Raw genomic sequence first — 11,310 nt, forward strand, 5'->3', positions numbered from 1 at the left:
TAAAGATTTTGGGGGGCTGTTAGACACATATAGGTTTTCAGGCTTGCTAATTCTTTTAAGATTGTACAGAATATGAAGGAAACAGAAATTCTAGGTTAGCTGTATGTGGATTTTTTCTATATAAATGTGGTATTTCTAGCTATTTCAGTTATTGTTTATAGTTCTGTATGCTTTATTATCATGCTATGTGATTATATTCTCAAAACACCTAAATAAAATATTTGGATCTTAGCTTCTTAGGGGTCAAAGGCTCTCCAGATCTAAATCCTGAAAGGTATCTAAGTGCCTAGCTCTCATTGTTTTATTTGGGTGTTGGGCATCTGAATACCATTAAGGCCATGGAGTTCAGAGAACAATTAGTTTCATTCTAAAATATGTGTCTGAGATATTGAGGGTGATTCACCATCTGAAGATGTTTGACTCTGCAAGAAAATGCAGACACCTAGCAAGGCCAAATGTTTAATTATCGACTGCCAATATTAAACAAGCTTCTTTCACTTATTATTTCACACATTGGACTGCATGAAATGAGTTACTTGTAAAATAAAGGGGCTGTCTCAGGTTTTTTGAAAAACTGACTGGTACTAAGATACCCAAAACCCCTAAAAATTATGGAGGTTCTTTCTGATTACAGTCCTGTGTGCAGTTAGTTTCCAAATACGTAGAAATAACTGAAGTGGTAGGTTTCAAAATCAGAATATGTTTCAATATCAGAATCAGATATATACAGAATAATTTTAAAAGAAAGCAGTCAATGGTCAGTAGTAATATGAAATACTGGAGCAATCTAAGATTGTTTAGCAGAAAGGAACACATCTAGGTTAGTTTCTTTGACATAAGTATCTGATACAAAGCTATCGTATCCATATTCTCATTATCACTTGAAATTTACATGCTGCTATTTCAGTGCTTAAGATATATTATTTAAATAACATCATTTTAAAGCCTGGATCACCTGAATTTCTCCAAAATACTGTGAGGACTCTGTTTTCTTATTATATTTTAATGATACACACTATTAGAAAATATGATAAACCTTAAATCTTGCCTTCCTGTTCTAGAGCGTATGCCCTGAAGGCATATATTAGAATAATTAAAAAATAAAACTTGAAAAAATAAATCTATTTTATCTGTAGTTTTGTGTATAATGTGAATTTTAAGTGGGAAGGGTCACTGTAATTAATTATGAATGAAAACGACAGCTTCTATATTTCTCACCAGTTGCTTTACAGCAGTAATTAAATATATGTATACAAACTTTGGGGTCCACAGTCAATTGCAGATATGGAATTGGATACTGTTTTGCACATATCAGCCCCTACTCCAGTGAAATGCTGAGTGCTCGCTCATCTACAGAACACCAATATACCAGAAGCACTCAGCAATTTGCAGATCAGATAAAAGATGTGTTAGACTGAAGGCAAAATTCTGGCTCCAGAAAAGGCAATGGGAAGTAAAAGTTAATGGAATATCTGCTTTGTTATATCGTCACTTCAACAGGTTTTTCTTTTCGAGCAGGAAACCTAGAATTCAGCTCCACGTGGCTTATTAAGTCTGATATTCTATAAACATGAATTCGTGAGTTGTGCCTACACAAATCATTTTATTTTCAACAAAGATCATTCTGTGACCTTTCTACTTCCTACAACTAAATTATAGTGAGCTCATTAGATTTTGGAGATTAGTAACAGGTAGGCAGAAATAGAAACAGAAACAAGTAGTGGTATCCAAATGACTTGAATAAAGGGGAGCATAACATCTCTATTTTTATATGCCTTTGATGAGGAACATGCATTAATGTAGCAGTTTCTCTAAGGGGAACTTAGTGCACACCATTAAAAGTTTTATTTACAGATGTTGGACTCACTTAATTTTGTACACCTTGTGTACACCTCAGGGGGACAATTGTACCAATGGAAATTCAGGACAGAAGAAATGGGTGCTATGTTTCCTGACTGCAGTCAGGAAAGCAAATCTATTTATTACCTACTAAATGAAAAACTTGTGACTTTACATCGTCTCTGAGATAAAACATGGTACGAAAATGATATATGGGGAATTTAGTGGCTCTAGAGAAAGTGATAAATATTCATTGAAAATAATCTATGAGGATAAGGAAACGCCTTTTTGGCAAGTAAGATGCAATTTCAATACTTTATGGGGGATTATTTCAGTTACATGTTTTAAATTAATTAAAAAAAAAAGACCTTAGAAGTGAACAACAAACTAATGCTGTTGTAAATAGACATATTGAGAAAATAAGATTTCCATTTTGTGGGATTTTTTAATGTTTTGGAAGTTATTTTTGGTCTGGATTGGAATGAAACACATTTAGAGTGATACAGAAAATCATATACCTTATGGGAAATACACATTCAGGATCCTGCTGATACCTGTTCAGAGATGACACCTGTATGTCTGTGACTTTATCTTTTGTCTTTATATATTTTGATTATTAATTTTATTCTGGAGAAAATTTCTCCATGATTGAGCATGTCCACTTGCAAAAGTAGTTCACTTAAAAATCCCCAAAGCAGTCACATTTGTGAGACACTGATTTCTCTCGTTACATTTGCCTGCATATTTCTGAGGTAAATTATTCTTATTTTGGGACTCTCTGGTGAGAGAGGAATCCATGGAACCTTAAATCCTCTGTCGGGGTGTGTTGCAATAATAGGTAAGAATGGTCACATGCTCCCAGCTGCTGGCAGAGACTGGCACACTGACTTTTTAGGAAACTTGGAGCTGCTGTTAAAATGTGTCTGAAACCTGACCTACCAAGGAGAAAGGAGGAATATCTATTAACCAAAAATCTCACACGGTCTGTAGCCAGCCAAGCTTGTTTTGAAAACAATCTGCCTAAGAGCTATGGTGTCAAGCTTTCATCTTGCACAGATCCAGAGCCTCTTTGCTTTTTCCCTGTGGTGGAACCTTTGTTCCCTGATTGTGCTTGTCAAGGTATTACCATGCTTGATGCTTTCATCCTAAAGGATTTCTGACCCAGACTGGCTTTCCCTCACCCCAGGAACTGTTTTCTATGGAGACAATGTCTCCTCTGATGGTCCTGCATGAGGCTGTGCCCTGTCAGTAATATTTAATTTTTCCACTGATTATGTTATTAATCACTGTAAGTGTAGAAAGCTCCCCAAATTATTGTTAAACATAGGAAAGCGTCAGTGTCTGCACAGCCTTCTCTCATCTCTCCCTCCTCAATTCTTTTGTTCGATGAAGAGTTGATACAGCATGGGGACAGTGCTACAGAACTGTGGGCTACTCTACCTCTGAATACAGCTGATCACTGACTTTCTGAAGAAGCAGTTTATTTGCATAATTTGCCTTAAATAGATGCCCCTGAATGCCCTCCTCCCCCCAAAAAACCAAACCCCAACCAAAACCACAAGAAATGCATGCACTGAAAATAAAAGATGAACTTGGAAAGGAAATGTCTGTCCTGTGCTCATCCATATTCCTTCCAACTATCTCCTATTATCCATCAGAATTCTGCTAAAGTTCTCATCACAGTAGTGCCTAAGTGTCATAAATTCTGCTCTTTCCTATCGATGGAGCTCTGACAATATCTTTCATAGTTTTCCATCAGTGACTCTACAGCAATTTTCAAACTGTACTTCAGAATATGACAGCATAGTAGATATACATAATAAGTAGCTGGAGGTATATTTCCAAGCTGTTTATTTCAACTAGTGTAATTTTACAACTTATCCCGATGCTTTATAAAAACAGCATATGCGTTTTTCCTGGCAAACAGTTAAAAACTAGACTTGAAGTTACAAAGATGGCAGATTTGCTTCAACAGCATTTAAAATGAGTACAACCTAATGCTACTGCTGATAGTCTAAAAGAAGATTTACCATTCCTGTAACTATAAAGACAGCACTGATGAGACTGCAAGAATAAGGAATACTCATTTCATCAAAGCACCAATTTTATTCACTAAGTAAGAAGAAATTACTTCCAGTTCTATGGGGAAGAGATAGCGAGATTATCTCAGCTGTAAAAAAAAGAAGCTCAAATTAAAGTCAATAAAGCCAACAGAGTTGATTCTGCCTTCTGATAGGTGCAAGACACATTGCTACAAAATGTACCCTGGAAAATCAGGCTCTGAGCTTCTCTCTAAGAGAGTTTTTTAAAAAAATAATTAAAAATCATGCCCACTGTTCTTCTGTAGTTACAAGCTGAGGGATTCTGTGGCCTTAATTTATATCTTATTCTTCTGTTTTATATATGCATCCTTAGAAAAGGAAAAATAAATCAAGACAAAAAAAATCTGAGATGCTTGTGTTGGCTTGAGATTACTGGAGATTCTTCTGTTCTTACTTTTTAGCCTTCTTCCTTTGTGAATACTCTTCACGAAAATGAAATTTAAAAAATTTTTGTCAACACTGGTCAATCACTTAAGGCTAACACAACAATAACTTCCTAGGTGCTCCAGCAGTTTATATAATGCTCACTAGTTCTGATGCTGGATGCCTGTACAGTAAACTAGCACAGTTGGGATCCTTAGAAAAGAGATGAGGAAAAGTTAAGTGAAGGACTGAATGAAAGATAATTGGATTTCTGCATCAGTGCCTGGCTAGAGAAGGAGAGGGAGAGGTGGCTGTTCATGGCCATGAGCCAGGGGTTTTTTACTAAGGTACATGTATACTTTTGCAGTGAAAAAACATGGAGAGAATTCACGCTACCACAGAACTTTGAATCTCTTAGTAGTGAGAAGAAGGCTTTGTGCTAGAAAGACCTGGGTCCTCCTCCTTGCAGGCCTTGAGACTGAATTCAGATCCCACTGTGCACTGAAGAGGATGATGCAATGGCTCAGGATAGGAGACCTCGCTTTTATGGTTCAGAAGAAAAGGCTCCACGTAACTTATGCCTAGTGCACTGTGCCTGGCCACAGACAGAAACCGAGGTGATTAAAAAGCTCGGCAGTCTCCGAGAGGGCATCTGAGGATGGCACTTGAATAGCGATGGAGATTTTCCATGAATATTGTGGTTGCTGAGCCTTATGCTCAAGTGTTGCCTCCTATATTTGAAAAGTAATACCTGAGACTTCAGAAGCCAACTGGATTAAAAGGGCAGCAGTCCATCCTTTGGTCCTGAAGGAATGTGTGAATGGAACAGCTCCCTGATATACAGGAAAACTTCCTTCCCCTCTGAAAGAGGGTGGTTGCCTATTTGGAACATCCTTTGATCTGTGCAATCCTTGAAATTGGTCCAAACAGTGTCTGCAGAGTGCAAGTTAGCAAGACCCACAGGGAGCTCAGTAGTCTGTTCACAATTAGACAGATTAATAATCACATAGTAAAGCTCGAGCCCATACTCTAGCCCTCTATAGATTACAACATAGATGTAACAGAAAGAATCTCCTGGGGACTGTGCTCCAACATTTTATTTTATCTGGAAAACACCTAGGCGCTACACTGATGTGCAGTAATATAAAACCACGGGGAAGTAAAATGCAGAGTGTGGTAAGCTCACACACATATCTCACGCTGCCAGATGCGGTGGGATGGGTCAGAGACACTTTAATTCCTCATCATTAGCCACCAGGCAGTTTTCTCTCTTGTATCCTCTTTGATCTCAATGGACTGCTGCATTGTAGGAGGACTTGTATTTAAAGTCCCTGCCAAGGATCATGCCATGAAAGACAAAAAATTCACACTACCATCAAATGGGTGTCCGAAGCAATACTCACAGTCATAACTAACACACCAGCCATAGCAGAAGGGCTACTAAAATGGCAGGCAAAAAAGGTAATTATACAAGAGACACTTCAGACTCGTAGGAGTATGAATATTGCACCCTGAGAAAACAGAGCAATGGTGGCTACTACTGCCTTGCTCTGATACGGGTAGGAGTGAGGCCTGAGGATAAGCAGCTGCGCACGACTCGTGCCTGATGTCACAAGGAGGGGGGAGAATTCACACCACTGTGCCACAGCCTCATCCTTGTCCTGGAAGGGTGAGATCCCTTCATGCTTGGACTCTAAGGTGACTAGCCTAAATCCACCTCTGTCCGATGTGACCAGAGGAAGAGAGGGAGGCAGGCAACCGGAAGAGTAGGGGCAAACCTGCAGGCAATTTTTCATCAATGTTATCTGGTAAAGACATCCATACTTAATGCTACATTAATACTGATGAGGTTTTATTGTGAAAATAGCCCAGAAGGAATCTAGAGTGCTTGCAGGCATCCTTTTATGACTCAAATGTTCCCATCAAAACTGCCGTTGCGTTTGTCAACTGTGATGAATGAGGTTATTGACTGAAGACATATCTGTCCTAGTCAGATCCATAGAAAATGGACACTTGAGGAGGTAAGCATAAAAAACTGTGCCATTAGCCTTCACAGCTTTTTCAGAAGCATTATTAAGAGCTAGAGAGTATATTTGTGTATGTGTGTGTGTGTATATATATATTTGTATATATTTATATATGCATGCACAGATGTACATATACAGCCCTCAAAAAAGTTTGGTTTGCTTCAAGTTCTAGATGAAAGTTGGAGTTGATTTTTATTTAATGAGCTGATTCATCCTAATGCATAGTACAGTGCTTTCTTTGCCTTTCTCTGCATTCTGGCTGCAGAAAATGCCACATGGCTGTTACTTAACGTTAGGCTAGTCAGGGAGGACACCCATTAGAGACAAAGAGAGAGAGAGATCACAGAGCTCAGTTTAGAAGTCTGGCTTCCTTTGCAATCCTCCTTTCATCTCATCTCCTTATGTTTCTGTGTTTTTCCTCCATCCTCCTTCTGCAATGAGTGATGATGAAAGAACATTCTGTGTAACCCTTGACAATATTTTTTTTCCAGGTAATTTCCTCATGTACCAAACAAAAACCCAACACTTTAAGTAGATGGTGGGTCAGATTTCCCAATTACCAGTGAACATTTTGGTATACACATAATTACCCAAGAGAGACAGATATTTCATTATATATACGCTAAAAGTACCTGGCTCTCTTGGGTAATCATGTGTATAGATGCTCTCAGATGCCTTTTATGTGTCTCAGATGCTTTTTATAAGGAAGAAAAAGAAGCTTTCATAAAAATTAATTTGTCCCAAATGTGTTGTTAGACTTGAAGGGGCCAGTTGGTAGAACTTGGATCCAAGAAAATCTTACAAGTTTGAATGATGACTGTTTGGGGAAATGAAACCTACAGATACAGCAGTAACCTATCAGTTGCCTTCTATTTCTAATTGTTTGTTCGGATTTGATTTCTTTCAATAAATGTGGTAATAAGATTTAAGGATTGAAGACCACACATGCAATCGAAAAAGCCATAAAGGGAGTCTTTTAAAAAGAGGCAATAAAGAAATGACATCAAGCATTCAGAGAAGAAATACAGAAAATCCTCATGAAGTATGAACTTGAATCATAGTACTTCTGTGCTTTGGATTATGTATTTTCTGGGAAATGGCATGTGAATATTCACAAGCTATTTTACAGTATTTTGCTGTTTGACAGTAAGGTACTGTCAAATATTACAGATTGAAGATACTTCTGCTATCATCTGATTTTATGAAAAGCTGAAGTTTTCTGAAGATAATTTCAAAAGAAAATTTCTGAGACAATGAAGACTGTATGGTAATTTTGATAGCTGTATTCTGTAAGCAGTCATTAAAATAATCTAATCTAAACTCCTACATGATATAAACCATAGAATCTCCTAGAGCAACAAGGAATCACTGCTCATCTTGGCTACAAAAACCTTTTCATCCAATACAGTGAATATTTTGGGCTTTACAATAACTTTGATATGGTGATTATAATACTGAATTAAGTTAAGCTTACAGTGGACATGGCATTTTGATCATGAACTGCTTATTTTTAGTAGCTTACGGTGGAAATGAAGCTGCTCATGCTTCATCTCAGTTTCAAGTTTCATAATTTTTCCTTAAAGTGAAAATGAGATATCTAATTTTTTTTTTCTAAAAAAATAAGGATAAGATATATTTCATAGTAATTTTTTAGAGCTACAGTAAGTGAAAAAGTTTTGAAATTCTGATTTTGATGTGTTTTTGTTTGTGAATTAAACTTAACTCTTGGATAACAGAAAATGAAAGGCTGGCTGTGTAAGTTTTGCTGCTCATCTCTCTTCACCAAACTCCTTTCACCTCCCGAGCTGGAAAATGAAGGATAGCAATATTTGAACAACCAGACCAACAGCTAAGGAAATATTCATCACCAAAAAGACAAACACCTTTTCCTTGCCCAGTCACATCTTCCTGCTCTTTTGGATTCAAATGTGACACACTGAAAGTTCATCTATTTAGATTAAAATTTTCCTAATAAGTTAAAAGACAGCTGGTTTCCAAATAGTTACAAGGTAGATGTATTCATTCTTAAATAAAACTGATCATTGCACATGATCATTTCCTTTTCTTCCTTAAATACAAGTCTTGCTTTTCTGGACAGTGCACTGAGTATTCCTTTTTTCCTTATTTGTTTTGTTTCTTTGAGATATAAGGTTGCAAAAGGATTTTCGTACTTTCAGAATATATACCTTTGTAAATTCCTAGTTAGAAATAGAGCACTAAGTATACCAAAGGTATGATAAACTGAACTGCAATGACCTTTCCTGCAGCTTTGCAAACAGCTTAATTGTTAAACGAAAGTGAGACTTGTGTAAATCATATAGCTACAGTACATTTATGCACTTTTCACACACTATCTTCATTGTCTTGGACACAAGCATGCTTTTTTTAAGACCACTAAAAATTTGTCAAGAACCCATAGAAAAATGCAAGTATTAGTGTGATATGCTAGCGATTCAAAACCATCAATGAAGAGGGGAAATCAAAAGCACATAATATGGCAAACTCAGTTTTATTGTGAGTGAAGTAATTATTTGTCAGTTATTCAGGGTTTCTGCTTTAGTATCAGATTATTTTCCTCATCACTGTAGTATGTGGATTTTGCAGCAGGTAAAACAATGTATTTATTATATATCTGCTGTCAATTTTATTTCTCTTAAGCATTAATTTCTGCTGGGAAAAATATCTACTCTGCAATATCACTCTCGTACGAAATAGAAATGAATAAATTCAAGACACTGATCAGAAAAGCATGGTACTCCCAGTTGTGAGACCCTCTATAATGGCTTACATGAATATTTCAGTCATCTAAAATATCACACTGAAAACAGCATGTAAGATCAATGTCCTTTGGAAGGCTGCAGCAAGCCCTTTGTGTAAAGTCATCATTTTGTACACATATTTTAAGATACCTGCGCCATAGGAACTTGTCTTTTGAGATAGTATTTGCCAAGTTTGTGAGTATAGATTTTTTGTCAGTTAAGAGCACCAATAATACTGCAGGAGCTTAACAGAACTATATCCTGGTGAAAGAACCTATAGAAAAGAAAAAAAAAAAAACAACTCTACTGTGTCTTATACGATTCTAATGTTAACTTTATCACTTTCTTTTATATCATTTAGATATTTATGTATGGCTCAAATGACATATAGAAGCAGGTTTTTTCCCTGTTGCCAAGACTAAAGGAAGACATGAGATACTTCAGAATGGTCTCGTACTTAAAAATAGAATATCCACAACAAGAAAGTCATATGTTAAACCGCTGGCAACAAATAGATTGAGACAGAGACAGATTTAAGAGAAAAAAGTCATTGTCAATGCTACTGGCATGCTACATAAGCTACCATCCTTTTTTCTATGTCTCTCTGCAAATTCTGCAAATTAATCTAGTTCCACTACATGTATACCTAAATTATCTTCAAGAGAAAAGCAAAATATAAAGATGGATAATGGGGAACAGTTCACTCACTGTTATTCAAGCCAACAAGAATAAAATGGTAAGTGTAAATGTGCCGTTCATGTTGTAAAATGACACTCGTTTGCTTATCCATTACATCCTTAAATTTCAGAGCTTCCCTTCCAGATGGAGTTCTCAGGCTGTTTTGATTGGAAGAATTGCTATCACCTCTATAGAAAAGGCACTCGGAGCATTGTCTCATTGAAGTTTTCTCTTTGTCTTTTTCTTTCGTTGTTGTTTCCCTTAATCTAAATTAATCCAGTGTTGTGTGCTTTACTTGATGGATGGGGGAATGAAACAATTTATTTCACAAAATAAGATAATATTGAAGTGGATTTCAGTTTCAAATTCCCAGAGCAAAAACATAATAAACAGAAGACATCAAAACAGCTTGATGTTCATTGGCAAGGGAGAGTAAAAAAGCCAGGGGTTTTTTTCTTTCTTTTTTTCTCATATATAGAAGCTTTCTCCCAGAAAAACAGTGAAGCAGTATTTCCTGACACCCTTTTTGAAGACTTGCTTTCCAAGTACAAAGCAAGACCAACACTATTTTTTGCCTTAAAGGTATAACAAATCTCATCTAATTCTATTTCCAGCAGAAGGATAGGTGCATATATTGTAAAATTATTTAGAATATCCCAGTCCATCAATTGTATCCTATCCAGAGATACCCTGTGAGGAATCTTGGCATAGGTCCATACTGTCAGGTAGATCGGGATGTTGCTTTGGAGCTACGATCACACCCACTGCCTGGACTATTGTGCCATTTCTTTATTGAACTGGGCTACCCTCTCCAAGACCTGAATCATAAAACTGAAGACTGCTGAGAGTCTCAATTCTGTCTTTTAATATGGTCTGGTAAATAGTAGTCTTGGAGTCCTCATATTTAACAGAAGTGCAAGTTTAACTTGCAGTAGGTTTCACAGTTGCTGCCAACAGCTCGTTTGTAAGTCTAGCCTATAAAAGAATAGTCTTTAATTAAAGAAGCTTAGTAAAGTTTATTTCTGCAGTTCTAATTATTACATAAATCTCCAGCACATGACTTTAGTCTAAGTGTTAATATAATATACAGTATCTCATCAGGCACAGTTATACTCTTGCTAAAATATGGCCATAGAACTATATACACCATTCTAAGTAATGTTCAATTTATAGCTTACATGGATACGATATCAACTACTTTGATTTATGCTGTATGCCCTCTAGCAATACAATCCAATGTTCTCCTTGCCTTTTTTTATTACAGCAACAGTACTCAGTGCATTAAGGTTGCTCAGATTTTCCTATACTAACTACCTGATCTTTCCAGCAAGTTCAAAACTTAAAGATATTGTATGATGGCTACTCTGTCCTCTCCTGTCTGCTATTACATTAATATTCCTCAAAGTCATTCCTGGAAAAGCAGTAATCTATGACCCATTTTTCCTTAGGCTAAATTGGATGTTCTCAAGTAAGCCAATATATTTAATCCTTTAAAATGGGATCTATGGCAAATCACTGCCTGGAAACTTTAAAAGTACAATC

This window comes from Grus americana, chromosome 2, assembly GCF_028858705.1.
Source record: "Grus americana isolate bGruAme1 chromosome 2, bGruAme1.mat, whole genome shotgun sequence".
Classification (NCBI taxonomy): domain Eukaryota; kingdom Metazoa; phylum Chordata; class Aves; order Gruiformes; family Gruidae; genus Grus; species Grus americana.